Source organism: Setaria viridis, chromosome 6 (genome assembly GCF_005286985.2).
Source record: "Setaria viridis chromosome 6, Setaria_viridis_v4.0, whole genome shotgun sequence".
NCBI classification, from domain to species: Eukaryota; Viridiplantae; Streptophyta; class Magnoliopsida; order Poales; family Poaceae; genus Setaria; species Setaria viridis.
The window spans coordinates 27,467,287-27,482,270 of NC_048268.2; the positions used below are offsets into that span (position 1 = coordinate 27,467,287).

The window sequence follows — 14,984 nt, forward strand, 5'->3', positions numbered from 1 at the left end:
GGCAGTTAGCTTCACCCAATTGCAAAGAAATAGAGGGATGTATAGCGGTCCGTATTCGAGTTCCCATATCTCCTGTATGAAACCATAATACGACTCCTTGCTATTATTTCTATCTATGGCATCTATGTGGACACCACTATTCTGGTTCGTGCTTTTCTGGTCCTGGGCTCTCGTGTAAAATGTATAACCATTTATCTCATAGCCTTGGAATTTCACGATTGTGCTAGCAGGTCCCCTGGCTAACCAAGCGAGCTATGGGTGAATCTCAGAGTTACCCATAAGTTGTTGGCGCAACCAGGAGGGAAAAGTTTCCATGTGATGGCGTGTAAGCCAAGCATCAGATTTGTTCGGGTTTTTGGAAACTACCATATACTTGTGCTGCTCGATATACGAAGACACAAAGGATGACTGTTGTAGAACAGTGTAGTGTGCCTTGTCAAACAAATCAGTATCATTGCTGAAACTTGATTTCCTTCCAAGGGTGCCCATTCCCCGGAGCCTCCCCTCGTGGCGTGAAGTTGGAACCCCAATCGAGTCAATTGAATCAATAAAATTAACACAAAACTCGATCATCTCCTCTGTTCCATATCCCTTGGCGATGCTTCTTCTAGACGGGCATGATTAAGAACATAGTTTTTGAGGACTGCCATGAACCACTCAAACGGCCACATATTGTGCAGGTATACAGGTCCGAGAATACCAATCTCTTTTACTAGGTGAACCAGTAAGTGCGTCATAATATTGAAGAAGGATGGTGGAAATAACAACTCAAAACTGACAAGACATTGCACCACATCGTTCTGTAGCTTTGATAGCTTGGATGAATCGATTGCCTAATGCGAAATTGCATTGAGAAACACGCATAGCTTTACGAGCGACAATCGGATATTTTCTGGTAGAACACCCCTCAGTGCAATCGGAAGCAACTGGGTCATCAACATGTGGCAGTCATGGGCCTTGAGATTATAAACTTCTTTTGTTTCATATTTATTATTCTCTTTATATTCGAGGAGTACCCAGACAGGACCTTCATACTATTCAAGCATTCAAACTACTATCCTTCTCTTCCTTGCTGAGAGTGTAACTGTTAGGACGTAAGTAGTGCTGTCCATTATCTCTCTTTTCCAGATGTAGGTCATCTCGTTGCCCCATGAATTTCAGGTCCTATCATGCTTCCAATGTATCTTTCGAGGTCCCATAAACACCCATGAAGCCTAGCACGTTCACGCAAAGATTCTTCGTAAGGTGCATCACGTCTATTGCGTTGCGAACCTCTAGGATTTCCCAATAAGGTAGCTCCCAAAATATTGACTTTTTCTTCCACATGGGTGCATGTCCGTTATCGTCGTTCGGAACAGGTTGGCTACCATGACCCTTTCCAAAGACTACATTTGCATCCTTTATCATCTCGAAGACACGCTTTCCATTACGGTGTGCAGGTTTTTTAGGATGGTCTGGCACCCCTTTGAAATGCATCCCGCTCTTTCTCAGTTAGTGGTGAGCAGGAAGAAATCAACAATGACCCATATAGACGACCTTCTTACAGTGCTTCAAATACATGCTGTCTGTGTCGTCTAAATAGTGGGTGCATGCCCGATATCCCTTATTTGTCTATCCCAAAAGGTTACTCAGTGCAGGCCAATCATTGATGGTTACGAACAACAATGCTCGTAGATTAAAGATCTCTTATCTATCCTCATCCCACACACGTACACCTTCTTCCTTCCAGAGCTGTAAAAGGTCATCGACCAACGGTCTTAGGTACACGTCAATGTTGTTGCCGGGTTGTTTTGAGCCTTGGATAAGCGCCGGCATCATAATGAACTTCCGCTGCATGCACAGCCAAGGAGGAAGGTTGAACATACATAGGGATATAGGCCAAGTACTATGGCCACTACTCAACTCACCGAATGGATTGAATCCATCAGTACTTAAACCAAACCTTATATTCCTTGCTTCACTTTCAAAGTCCGGGAATGCTCTATCAGTTGATCTCCACTAGGCCTCATCTGCGGGGTGTCTTAGCATCTCATCTTCCATACGTTCTTGTTTGTGCCATCGCATCAACTTAGCATTCGCCTTGTTCCTGAACAAGCACTTCAAGCGTGATATTATAGGGAAACACCACATCACCTTCACGGGAACTCTCTTCTTGGGAGACTGCCCCTCGACATCACCAGGATCATCTCGCTTGATCTTATACCGCAGCGCTTTGCAGACGGGACAAACATCCATTTTCTCGTATTCATCACCACGATAGAGGATACAGTCATTAGGGCATGCGTGTATCTTCTGAACATCCAATCCGAGAGGACAAATAATCTGTTTAGCTTCATATGTTGTGGATGGTAATTCATTATTCTTAGGAAGATTCTTCTTGACAATGTTCAACATCCCCTGAAATGCCTTATCGGACACACCATTTTTTGCCTTCCATTGCAAATATTCTAGTGTTGTACCTAGTTTTTTATGGCCTTGTTGGCAATCTGGGTACAACAATTTTTGGTGATCATCTATCGTGCGCTGCAACTTTGCTGCTTCCTTCTCAGTTTCGCAATCTCTGTGTGCATCTCGTAGCACCTGACCAAGGTCATCAGTAGGGCCATTTTCTACAAACTCATCTTCATCAGCCTCGCCCATTGTAGTATCTGCAAAAGCTTGGCCTGCAACCTAGTTCGGAATGCTGTCATCTTCCTCCTCCTCCTCGCCATCTTCCATTACAACCCCTCGTTCACCGTGTTTGGTCCAAACTAAATAGTTAGGCATGAAATCATATCTAAACAAGTGGCTGTGAATAGTCCCCCAGAATTCCTTTGAATACTCCTTCTTGTTATTGCATTGGAAGCATGGACAACATACGAACCCATTCTCTGGCTTGTTCGCTTTGGCCACTTCGAGAAAATAATGCAAGCCATCAATAAACACCTTGCTCCGCCTGTCTGAATTATACATCCATTGCCGGTCCATCTGCATCGTAAAATAATTTTCAGTGTACCTAGAGTCCTATTCCCAGCTTCAATCTCCTCAACAACAATGTTACAAAAAAATATAGTCATTTCAGGATTTTTCCAATCTGTTTGGCATACAATCTTTTCAGTTTCATTGCTCTTTCCCTTGCCCTTTACTTGGTTCTCCATCTAGACAGAGAGTTTTTGTTCATGATTGCATACAAAGATATCATTTAATAGATTGGCGATTCCAAATCCTAGTCCATGATTCAAAGCTCCTAAACCATGATTTTAGGCTACCATAATTCTAGGGGATGTGGTGCTCACCTTGCTGCAAATCTTGCATAGGGACGAGCAACGGCTGAGCGACGAGGACGAGCAAGGGCCAGACGAGCAGGGGTCGGGTAACAAGGGGCGAGCAGGGGCTGGGCGATGAGGGGTGGAGGGACGGTAGTGTGAGCAGGGGTGCGAGCAGGGGGGCGACGGGTGGCACGTGCAGGGCTGGAGGGAGGGTGGCACAATGGGCGCTTGCAGGCGCAGGAGGCGGACGGCGGTGTGGGATGCGGATAGGGTTTGACGGGGGAGGAGAAGGCGGATAGGGGAAAAAGGAAGCGTACTGTTTCAGCACTTTACCAATGGTAGACGGGTAATTACTGCCAGAAGCTCATTTTCCTCCTTTCCAGTTTTTCATTGTAACATGACTTTCCACAGCTTTTGGCCCACGAAAAGCTAGGCTCAAAAGCTTACCGTTTGTTTGGGCTTTCGGCTTCTAGGGGTGAGAAGCTAGCTGAAAGCCCAAACAAACTGGGCCTGAGACTGCTCCCTACCTATAACAAAACAACAGACATGCATGTGTATTTTTTCTATATTATGGCATATAGCAAACATATTAGCCATCTTGCACACTAGCTGTGAAAAGGCAAAAATTGGAACCTCATAACACTAAAAACAGTAGACACGTTTGCAGTAAAATTCTAGTAGAAAAAAACTGTACATGTGATGTATTTATATCTGCATAAAAACTGGTACCCTCCACAAGAACAAATTGCTAGAGGGAAAAAATGTACATGTGGTATATGTCTCTCTGCATGAAAATTCCTACCCTCCACAAGAACAAATTGCCAATATGAAAAATCTAATTTGCGGGAAATGTTGCTAGTGCGCATAATCCAGTGAAAAATCATTCATTAGCGTCATCCCCTACCTCCCCCCTCATACCTTATCCCCCATCCCCTCCCAAATCAAAACCTAAATTCCCCAAAAAATAAGTCGAACCTTAAAAGGAGCATTCAGGGGGAGGGGGCTCACCTCGATTTGTTGGTGGGGTGCGCCGTACGCCTCGCATCGGCATTCGTGCGCCCTTCAGCAGCCGGCGCGCCATCTTGCCCTCCGGTGGTTGCGGACACCATCGGCATTTGTGCGCCGCCGCTTACCCTTGGTGTGGGTGGGAAAGCGCGCAGAGGTTGCGAATCGCCTCTCCCCCCGGCGTTGCCCTCTGTGCTCGTTGGAACTCGCGGGCACCGCCGACGAGGAGCCTGGCTGCTGCATCGCCCTTTCTGCTCGCGGCGTCGACCTCGCCGCTTGCATGTCTGAGTAGAAGGGAGTAACGGGCGTGTCTGAGACTAATCCATTTCAGGGAGTAGTAACGGGCATGTCCGAGTAAAAAAAGGAGGCCCACGTGAAGGCTGTCACAGAGTGATTTTCTGCTCTCCTTTTATTCAAAATATTTAGATAATCCATGCCACGTATCCTAATGCGTGTCCAAGTCATCTAAAGAATGGGCTACCAGCTCACCACTAGAGAAGTGAAGCTCAACAGAAGGAGAACTATGCCACCCTCACTGCCACTACAATCAAAAAGCTGGAGTCAATGCTGGACAAGCTAAAGGATGCATCAGTCAAGAATGCTGAAGCTGAAAGAGATAACCCATGCTTAGGAAGTACCCCCTTGCAGCCTTACTAAAAACATTTAGCATTGTTCCTTCATTGTGTGTTGAAGTGGTGGAGTTCTGTGTTTACATGATGATGCTTGCCTTTATGAATTTTTCTAATTTGTTTTCTTGTAATGATTGTTGGTGTATTGTGGGTCTTCTACCTACAATAACATCAGTTGCATAGCTGGGTTTTTCTTTTGAATCTACCTTATCCTTGTCATCCTCCTTTCCTTCTACCCAATCAAATGGAGGATATCAGAAGAGGAGATTGAAAGCAACACCAACATCAATAAGCAAATGCTATCATTACCACCACTGTCTGGATGGAAGCAAGATGAAGAAAAGAAGGCCCTACTCTAGTTTCTTTGCCACCTTGCTGCTTTCTATTCTCCCATCTACCCCACTCCGATGACAACCCCAGCAGCCAAGAAAAATGAAGATTGAAGATTCTACACCGCTCGACAATAGAGGCCGAATGTCTACCTACCCCAGCAACAATAATCTTATTTTATTTCTACTCCTTGTTTCTTCTCTCTTCGAATCTCGGGATGAGATTCCTTTTAAGAGGGTAGTCTTGTCACACCTGAAATTTTTGGATTTCAGGATGTGATTAAAAAGAATAATTAAACAATGATTTTCTCATAATTTTAAAATTTTTCCAACATTTATTTTCTTGACAAGAAATTTAGTATAGGAAAATAATTAGTTGTTTTTTAAATTTAACAAGGTTGTTTTGTGTGTTGCATTCATGATGGTGCATTGATTTTGGTTGCTTGAATTCAAATTTGAATTTGAATTCATGTTTGTTTTCCTTTTCAAATAATAGGAAAAACATTTTCCTTTTCCCTCCTTTTCTTCCCTCTCTTTCGGCCCGCTCCATCTCTCGGCCCAGCCCCGCAGCATCAGCGCAGTAGACAGGCCGACCCAGCACGGCCCCTCTCCCGGCGCCAGCCCGCTCTCGCACTACTCCTCCACTTCGTCCTGCTGATGCTCGGGACCCACTTGTCATCCTCCTCCTCCCACTCTCGTCTGCGCCCGCTCCCATGCCGGACCCGAACTCAAGTCCGAGCCGGACCACGCCGCCCTCGGCCTTGGGCTCACACGCCAAGGCCAGCTTCCGACCCATAAAACTCACCGCCACACTCGAAGCCTCTCACCAACCCCGCGCCCTAGAGCTCTATCGCCGCAATCCTAGCCGCCGCCCGAGCTCGGACTCGCCGCCATCATTCTCCACCGTCCTTGCCTTCCCGTACGTGTCGACGACAACACTGCTTTGTGGACGGGTTCATTGCTGGCCCAGAGGTGGTCAATGGTATGTTGAAGAAAAAGGTGAGTGAGAAGAGAAATAACCCTAAGTGAATTCCTCCTCCAACGGATTTTGTGAAGATCCACTACTGGAAACAGGAAGTTTGCTGAGTGCCCCAGGCACTCGGCGAAGGCCCAAAAACACTCGGCAAAGAGTTTGCTGAGTGTAACACTCGGTGAACTGGACTCGACGAACTTTCCCTCGGCAAACAGTGGATTTGCCGAGTGTCAAACGTCGGGCACTCGGCAAACGCTTTGCCGAGTGACAAAAAACACTCGGCAAAACAAAACACTTGGCAAAAAGGCGTTGACGGACTGTCACGGTAACAACACTTTTGCCGAGTGCCAGATGGAAGAACACTCGGCAAACGTTGACGCTTTGCCGAGTGCCTCTGTCCCGACACTCGGCGAAGAGTCTAAATGTTGCCGAGTGCCGTTTCACAAACACTCGACGAAAATTCAAAATGTTGCCGAGTGTCGTGCCCATGACACTCGGCGACTTTTAGTGTTTACTGAGTGTCGACTTCATTGCACTCGGCAAAGAAGACGCTTCCGCCAGCTTTTTATGGCACCTTTGCCGACTGTTGTGTCGATACACTCAGCGAAGTAGTCACAGATTAACAGAAACTGGCCTCTTTGCCGAGTGTTAACACTACACTCGGCAAAGTGTCCTCCCGCCTCCTGTAAAACAGATTCGTTACATATAAAGGACCCCTCTCAAAAAATAACCACAGAAGCATCACAGGCATATAAATTGCATCACAGACATATAGATTGCATCACAAGCATCACAAGCACACAAATAACATTCAGAAGTACATATAGGTTCTAGTCTAAACAAGTAATTCACAAGTTTGCTTAACACAATAGCCGTTCAAACAAGTCACTAAGGAGGATGTGTAGGTGGCCACTGCCCCCAAGATGATTCTGCATTGGATGCCGCCGATTGATTCTGCACAAAGTTAAAGAGATTGCATTAGTCACTTTTCTAGTGTCAGTTTCTAGTGCATGTAGTTTCTAGTTTAATTCTAGATTGATTGTAAGGTTGAGAATGACTCACAGGAGTAGCTGCAGGAGGTGGAGGTGGCGGGAATAGGTTCAGTGGCATAGGCGGTGGAGTTTGACCTAAACTATGAAAAACACTCTGCATGTAATGGAACATTTACTCCGTCCTCTGCCTTTCTATCTGCCGATCCGCCTCGATCCTCGCCTCTAGGTCCTCCCGTCGCTTCCGTTCTACTTCCACCTAGGCCTACAATATTTCATCCCAATGTCTTATTGCAAAGCAAAAGGTACGTAAAAATCAACGAAAGATGAAACAAACAGAAATAACCTCCAGAGCCTGCATCTATAACTGTGCAGTGGTCGGCCATGCCCGTATCGCGGGGCCAGAGTCCGTGCTCCTTGCTCGGATCTGGGAAAGACTAGGAGTACTAGCAGTGTTGATCACGCTATCTCCAATCCAATACCAGCCATGCTTCTTGCCTCCTCCCACCCTCATCACAATTTCTTCATCAATATCCTGAGAGCTCGGATTGAACTCTGGCCCATGAACCTCCCTTGCCATTGATGTGTACTCGGTGACGCGGCTGTGGATGCTTGGATGGCTGTATGCCTCGGGCGGGTCCTCCGGGTTGAAGTCGATGTCGGCCATTGCCTTGCCCTTTTTAGACATAACCCATGCCTTGAACCGGGAGCACTCCTGGCCATCATGTGATGATGTCTGCGGCAAAAATGCAAAAGGATTAGAAAGTATGCAGTATTGAGTGTGAGAATAAAGAAATGAATTCGCGTACCCATTTTTCCTTGTATTCATCAATTCGAAACCCACCTACACATCCTCGGGCTGTCCAAAAAACGTGGACAATTCGAAACAGATACGGTTATAAATATGCAAACATCTGCATATTTTCAACCGTATCTCTTTTGAACAGGAGACACCTAACTAGGTTACGTGATATACGAACATCATATGGAAAGAGATGTGTAGGATGCCTCACCATGCTATCCTACAAAGTGATGACTCGAGGATGGTAACGTAGCCTCTCCTGCAAAAAAAGAACATACAACTGTCAAGTTAAATTTTCGACAGCACCTCCCCTGCACGTGGAGGTTTCCATAACTTGCATCAAATAAAATGGCACGATGGCCGACAACCACATCTACAGCAACGGAATGGCACGATGGCCGACTTCCACATACAGTTCTTATACCTTAGTTTGCCAAATCAAACATCATTTTCTAATTTCTAAAACAAAAGCCCTACCACCTCTCCATCTTATCCTTCCCTAATTACTAATTACTTTTGTAATTTCTAATTTCTATTTCATCCTACCACCTCTCTACCCTTTTCTAATTTCTAATTCCAATTTTGTAACTTGAAGAACAAAGATTGATTATCAGGAGGCGTGAGGGACGCCGGCCTAGAGAGGCGAGGGGACGTCCGACGGCGGCGGGCGCGCCGAGGGTAGGGCCGCCTGGGGTGGGGGCGGCCGGGTCCGAGGGCGCCAGTGGTGGGGGTGGCGGGCCGAGGGCGGCCGGCGGGGCGGGGCACCGGGGCCAGGGCGGGGGCGGCCGGCGGGGTAGCGGGGCGGGGGCGACGGGCGGGGCGCAGGGCGCCAGGGGCGGCGGGCGTGGCAGGCTGCCGGAGGAAGAGAGCGGCGAGCGGGGGGGCTGGCAGGCAGGGCGCCGGGCAGGCGGGAGCGGCCGGCGGCGGTGGCAGCAGCGGAAGTGATACGTGCAGCGAGATTCGTTTTGGTGCCTGAGTGTTCGAGTCAGAAGGCCGTGGGACTTAAGTCAGGTGGTTTGCCGAGTGCCCATGATCTGGCACTCGGCAAAGTCAGAAGGTTTGCCGAGTGCCAGATCGCGGGCACTCGGCAAAGTGAAGTTTTAATTTTTTTAAAAAAAATTTCAATAGGAACACGCGCCTGCCAGCGGGCCCATGTACATACTTTGCCGAGTGTGTAGTGAAAACACTCGGCAAAACATTACCTTTACCGAGTGTTTTCACTAGACACTCGGCAAAGTACACTTATATTTCATGTACACTTATTCAATAACGTGTTTTACTAACCTTTTTCTAATATACTTGGGAAAAATTGTGTCAAATTCACTCAACAATGACTATATGATTTTTCTACTGATATTATTCCATTATTTCATGCAGTTATGGCTCAAATTGAATTTATATCTATTAAAAATCTATACTTGCATTTAATCAATAAAAAATATCAAACGGATCCGAAAAATTTCCAAAATTTGACATGAACCAATCTATATTATATGTTGCCTATACAAAAAGCTTTGAAGTCAAACCCCAAATCAAGTGTCACTTGAACTCCAAATCTTATTGGATCCTTTCTAACTTCTACAAATCCTTTCGGGAGATGAGTCGGTTTGTAAGCATCATATGTCAGAAATGAGGCGAAACCTTCTCAATTTTTTACCACAGCCTTCACATATAATATCATGACATCTTGACAAATCTTGTGATTTTCAGACTTCGTTTGTTTTTTTTAGAATTTAACAACCATTCAACCACACGTTCGTGGTCGTGTTTTCTAAAAAAATATTCAAAATTTCTTTTCATTTTCTGGTTGAGACCTCAATCCGGATTCAATAATATGAATATGATTTTTTCATTGATTTTAATCCATTATTTCAATCACTTGTAGTTAAAATTTGACTTAAATAAACAAATTCCTATTAATGCTATCAATTCGTTAAAAATAGCAAACAGACCAAAAAATAGACCAACTTTTAAGATGGATTACCAAATGTCGTATGTGGGGAGTAGAAAAAGTGTGGAGGGCAGAGGTGGAAAAAAAGTTTTGCCTTTGCCGAGTGCCTACACAAACACTCGGCAAACTTCTAAGTTTGTCGAGTGTACGTGGAAAACACTCGGCGAACTTCTTAGTTTGCCGAGTGTCTGGACGGAGCACTCGGCAACCTACTTCTTTGCCGAGTGTACGCGTCGGACACTCGCCAAAGTACTAATGGCCGGCACACTCCCCTAATGGATGGCACATGTGCGAGCCACGCGCTGGAGATTTACCGAGTGTCAAATCGTTGCCGAGTGTCGTGTGGATGTTTGCCGAGTGTCTTATTTGTGACACTCGGCAAAGCTGTTGTTTGCCGAGTGTATTATTTATGCCGAGTGTTTGCCAGTATACACTCGGCAAAACGTGTGTTTGCCGAGTGCTCGACAGAAAGCACTCGGCAAAGATTTTACACTCGGCAACGTTCCTGTTTCCGGTAGTGATCACGTCGATGCAGCCATGTCAAAAAACTCCAGCCGAGGCTCGGTGGCAGCAGTGGCGTGTGACAGAACTGGGGCTTTTTGTTTTATTCATCGTCTTTGCCACCTTGTCCTTCTCTCCATTCATCGTCCCCGTCCATCTCTATTTTTTTAAAGGAAGATTATGCAACTGACCATCATCGCTGTTTAGAGATCGAGTATATGATGTCACTTCCATACTGCCTGTGTGAGCACGGTATAATATAAAAAGATTTTTATTTAATAGTGATTGTTTGCCACGTTATCACATCAAATTACATAAAGATGAAGATGAAGATGAAGATGAAGATGATCTCCATATTTTATTGCCCTAGACAGTGAAAGCGCACGTTGAATAAGGATCCCCGGCGAGCACTGATCTTCTTCACTGGATGCCAGCGTAGTCCGTGGGTCCGTACGGCTGGAGCCAGTCGGCGAGAAACCCTTCACCTCGCTTCCTCCTGGGGCTGTACCCCATGTCCCGGCACAGCTGATCATGGTACCACGTCGTGGCGGTGGCGATGCTCGACTTGAGGAAGAAGCCGCCACTGCGCCGCTTGACCCATTGCCCCCACGACTCCCACTCCGACACGCTCCGCTCCATGGCCGCGACGCTGGGGAGGCGAACCGTGCCGTCGAGCAGGTGCACCACCCACTTGGCCATCATCTCGTAGGGGTAGATGCTCGCCTCGCTCTCCGCGTACCCGACCACCGCCATCTGCGGTATCCGGGGGTGCACGCAGTGCCTGCCGACATCGATCACAGTCAGCGTCGGACCACACAAAGCAAAGGCAGAAGAAAGAACGCTTGTGCGCACTGACCTGTAGAGAGGAAGCATGGTGTCGGAAGGCTCCGCCACGATGATCTCGCGGAACCAGGGCGACGCAAACACGCCGCTCAGCAGCCGGTCGGCGTCGAAGCCGGTGGCGAGGATGACCACGTCGGCATCGACGCGCTCGCCGGTGCCGTCGAGAACCACGCCGCCGGCACCGAAGCTGAAGGAGTCGCACCTCTTGAGCACGATGCCGCCCTCGTCGACCGCATCGTAGAACCTATCCGGGAGCACGCTGATCCGCCAGCTCAGCATCGCCGCCGAGAAGCTGTGGTCGGGCACCATCCCGTGCTTCCGCATCGGCATGAGAGCCTTGTAGTACGTCTCTGTCGCCATGGCTATCAGCCATCTTATTGGAGTGAGCACCGTGGCGAGAAGGCTCAGGACGAACCCTTCTCCGGGCTTGTGAACCATCAGCTCTGCCAACCGGCTAGTCATCATCTTCTCGAAGAAAGGACCCCATTTAAGGTTGGGATCCATCGTCCAATTGGCAGTTCTGTAAACCAAGGTACATGGGTACTTGCTACCTGACAACCACGGATGAAGATTCCGGCATTGGATTGTGAAATTCGGAAAAGAAAGAGATTAGCATGCCAAGAACCTCTCCTTGCATTGCATCTCACCGTTGGCTTCAGCGCACTGCCTCTGATTTGCCGGAGCCAACAACGACGACACGCTTGCCTCTGATCAGCTCATCGGCGTCTGCGTGCGGCATGCGCGAGAAGTCCATGGAGTGGAGCACTTGCCCGTGGAACACTTCAGGGCCTGCTTCGTGGGGAAACTTAGGGTGCTTCGCGACGGCGTACCTCCCAACGCAGAGGATCAGGAAATCGAACTTGTACGTCTGTGAAAACGGGTGAAAAATCAAGATAGCAACTTCTACCATGCCCATTATTGCAAATTATCCCCAAACAAATATGCGGTAAATTTACAGTTTCTGTCCTTGTCCGTTGCAGCTGACCTGCACTGGCGTCCTAATCTCACCATTCGATATACTATACGTGAATCATGGAGCTCTGCCGTCGACCATACCTGAGCCTCCTCGCATTCGCCGTGCTTCACGGTGAGGTGCCACTCGCCGGTGCCGTCGCCGAACGCCTCGCCGTTCCCCGACCACCGCTCCCACGCCGCCACCTCCTGCTCCGACGCGCCGGCGTACTCGGCGCCGAGCACCCTGCTGCCGAACCTGACGCACTCGAGGACGCCAAACTGCCGCGCGTACGCGGCCATGTACGCCGCCACCTGGTCGTTGCGCGGGAACTCATCGTCCTCGACGTCCGCTGGCCAGGGGAAGTCGGAGAACCGGAATGCGGCCGCCGGCGTCTGCAGCCTCGTGGAGGCCAGCGTCCGCGTCCACACGCCGCCGACGGCGTCGGCGGCCTCGAAGACAACCGGCCGGAAGCCTTTGGCCAGCACGTGCTTGCATGCCGTCAGCCCGCTCGGGCCGGCTCCGACGATGGCCACGCGTTTCTTGTTCACGTCCATTTGGGAGTGCTAGTCAAACTTGCTGGCATCCGTGTGCGGCCACTGAGCATGTATTTATAAAGCATAACACGTGTTGTGGTTATGTTTGTTTTGGTGAACTTGTCAATCTCGGTGACGACATGATCCATCCTTATAAATGGCTATTTTCATGGACGGTTGACAACGTAGTTAGCCCCTACAAATTATTCTCCAGGTGCAGGTGACGGCGTAACTCATCCCTGGAAATATCATTCCTACCCAAAAATTAGCAATTTATTTTTGAATTTGTGAAAACTGTTTCCCGCTAATTTTTTAAAATTTCAGTTCCCGCCAATTTCACCCTAACAAGCTAGTGTGCGACCGAACAAGCTATAGTCATCAACATAAAATATGTAACATAAATATAAATTAAGCATATCAAATAATAGGAAAAGCAGAGCATATACGTCATTAGAGTGCATATTGACGACATGTTTTTCTACCACTCACGAAGGCTATCCATGATGGTACTCTTGATTCTCCCACTCACGAAGGCTAACGTATTTATCTTCCTATGCTAATGAGTATTCATGTTGATAAAAGCTATCGCACGAGTTGACCACTTCGTGCAAAATGAACGACATAAATTGGCGACTACATTTAGAAGTTCTTGCTTATCATGTACGGTGTAGTTTCATCAATCTGCAATTAATAATGAATCCATATAAAAATTAAGCAAGTGTTAGATAGATGCAAAAGCAATGTACACATTTACATCTCTATGTAGCAGTATCCCCTTACATGTTTGTGGTCAGTTGTGTATTTTCCGAGCACCCTGATGTGCCGGCACACGTAATACCCATAGAACACAGAACACGCAGGTTGCTTTTGGCACAGAAAGTTTGTGCGTACATTCATTTCGGGCCTCTCGGGGTTATAAGTAAATGTAGTGCTGGTAAGTCCTATTTTAATTTAAAAAGTAAGTTAGTTTATATGTAATCTTTAAGGGAACAATTTGCACAATATTTGTGTACACGACAATAACTTCTGTAGGATGTATATATATATATATATATATATATATATATATATATATATATATATATATATATATATATATATATATATATATATATATATATATATATGAATTCTTTATGTCTCTTCTTATCCCAATCTAGTTATGTCAAATACTGTCATCCTTCCTTGCTTTGGCTATAGCAGAAAAGCAATCCAATGACCTCTGCAAAAATATTATATACGATTTTTCAGGCATGAAAGAGAAAGTATATTTATAACAAATGATAGAAATTAGACCCACTAGAAGTTGTAGGATGCCCATATGTAATGGTATCATCATATGCGCTATGTAGGTTGAAACCTTCTTCATAGCATCTTTGTGAGCTTCTATTCATTTCACATTTTTCACTCAATGCGTCTTAAGCTTAACTAGCTCGTCATGGTTGTCTTTCCACTTGGTTGGGAAGTTGTGCCTAGCCTCACAAATAGCATAAGGGTCAACATACCCAACCTTCTCCTTGCATGTGCGTCATTTATTCCATTTTGTACAATGTATCGCAGTTAATTAGATATGCATAGTATCCGTAGGCCATAGCATATATACAAGATATTATCGATGAAGCACTTACATGCACCACATTCTACTGAGGTTTAACTCTAGTTCTCCGAGGTGGAACATGTGATGACTATCTCAAAAATCGAAGATGATGTCAGCCCTCGAACCGAATTTTTGTCCAAATACATCCGTGGGTACCGTGCCCACAAGTCTTTGATCCAAGTCTACATGCCCTCGTGTACCAACTATTCATCCTCTACATTTCACTTGGAACCATTGAGATTGTCCAGTCTAGTAGTAATGTGTCACACTCGGTTTTCAAACAAAACGAAGTGCTACCTATATGTATGCCAGGATCCAGTTTTATACATATAGTAACATCATAAGTGAATAACAACAATAGTATCAGGTGAATACAACAACAGTATCACCAAGTAAAATTTATTTTACCACTAATTAGACTCAAAGTTACCATATAATCCTAAGAAAACTTACATGTCTCTTAAGTAGTTCACCACAGTCAATTCTGCACTAGCTTCGCCCTGGGCTTGATGTCCCAGAGCTCCTTGTTCCGTCAGCTTCCTCAAGAAGATGACATGCACGACGGATCGGCAGTTCAAGGCCGGCGGCGGCACTCCTAGCTCCTGCGGATGCGTGGGATGGCGGCATGA

The 14,984-nt window shown here is 46.6% G+C and overlaps 1 pseudogene; it reads right to left on the reverse strand.

Annotated features, from left to right (window-relative positions):
* Nucleotides 1-10,742: 10,742 nt before the first annotated feature.
* Nucleotides 10,743-12,779, reverse strand: LOC117861870 (probable flavin-containing monooxygenase 1; annotated as a pseudogene).
* Between the last annotated feature and the right edge of the window lie 2,205 nt (nucleotides 12,780-14,984).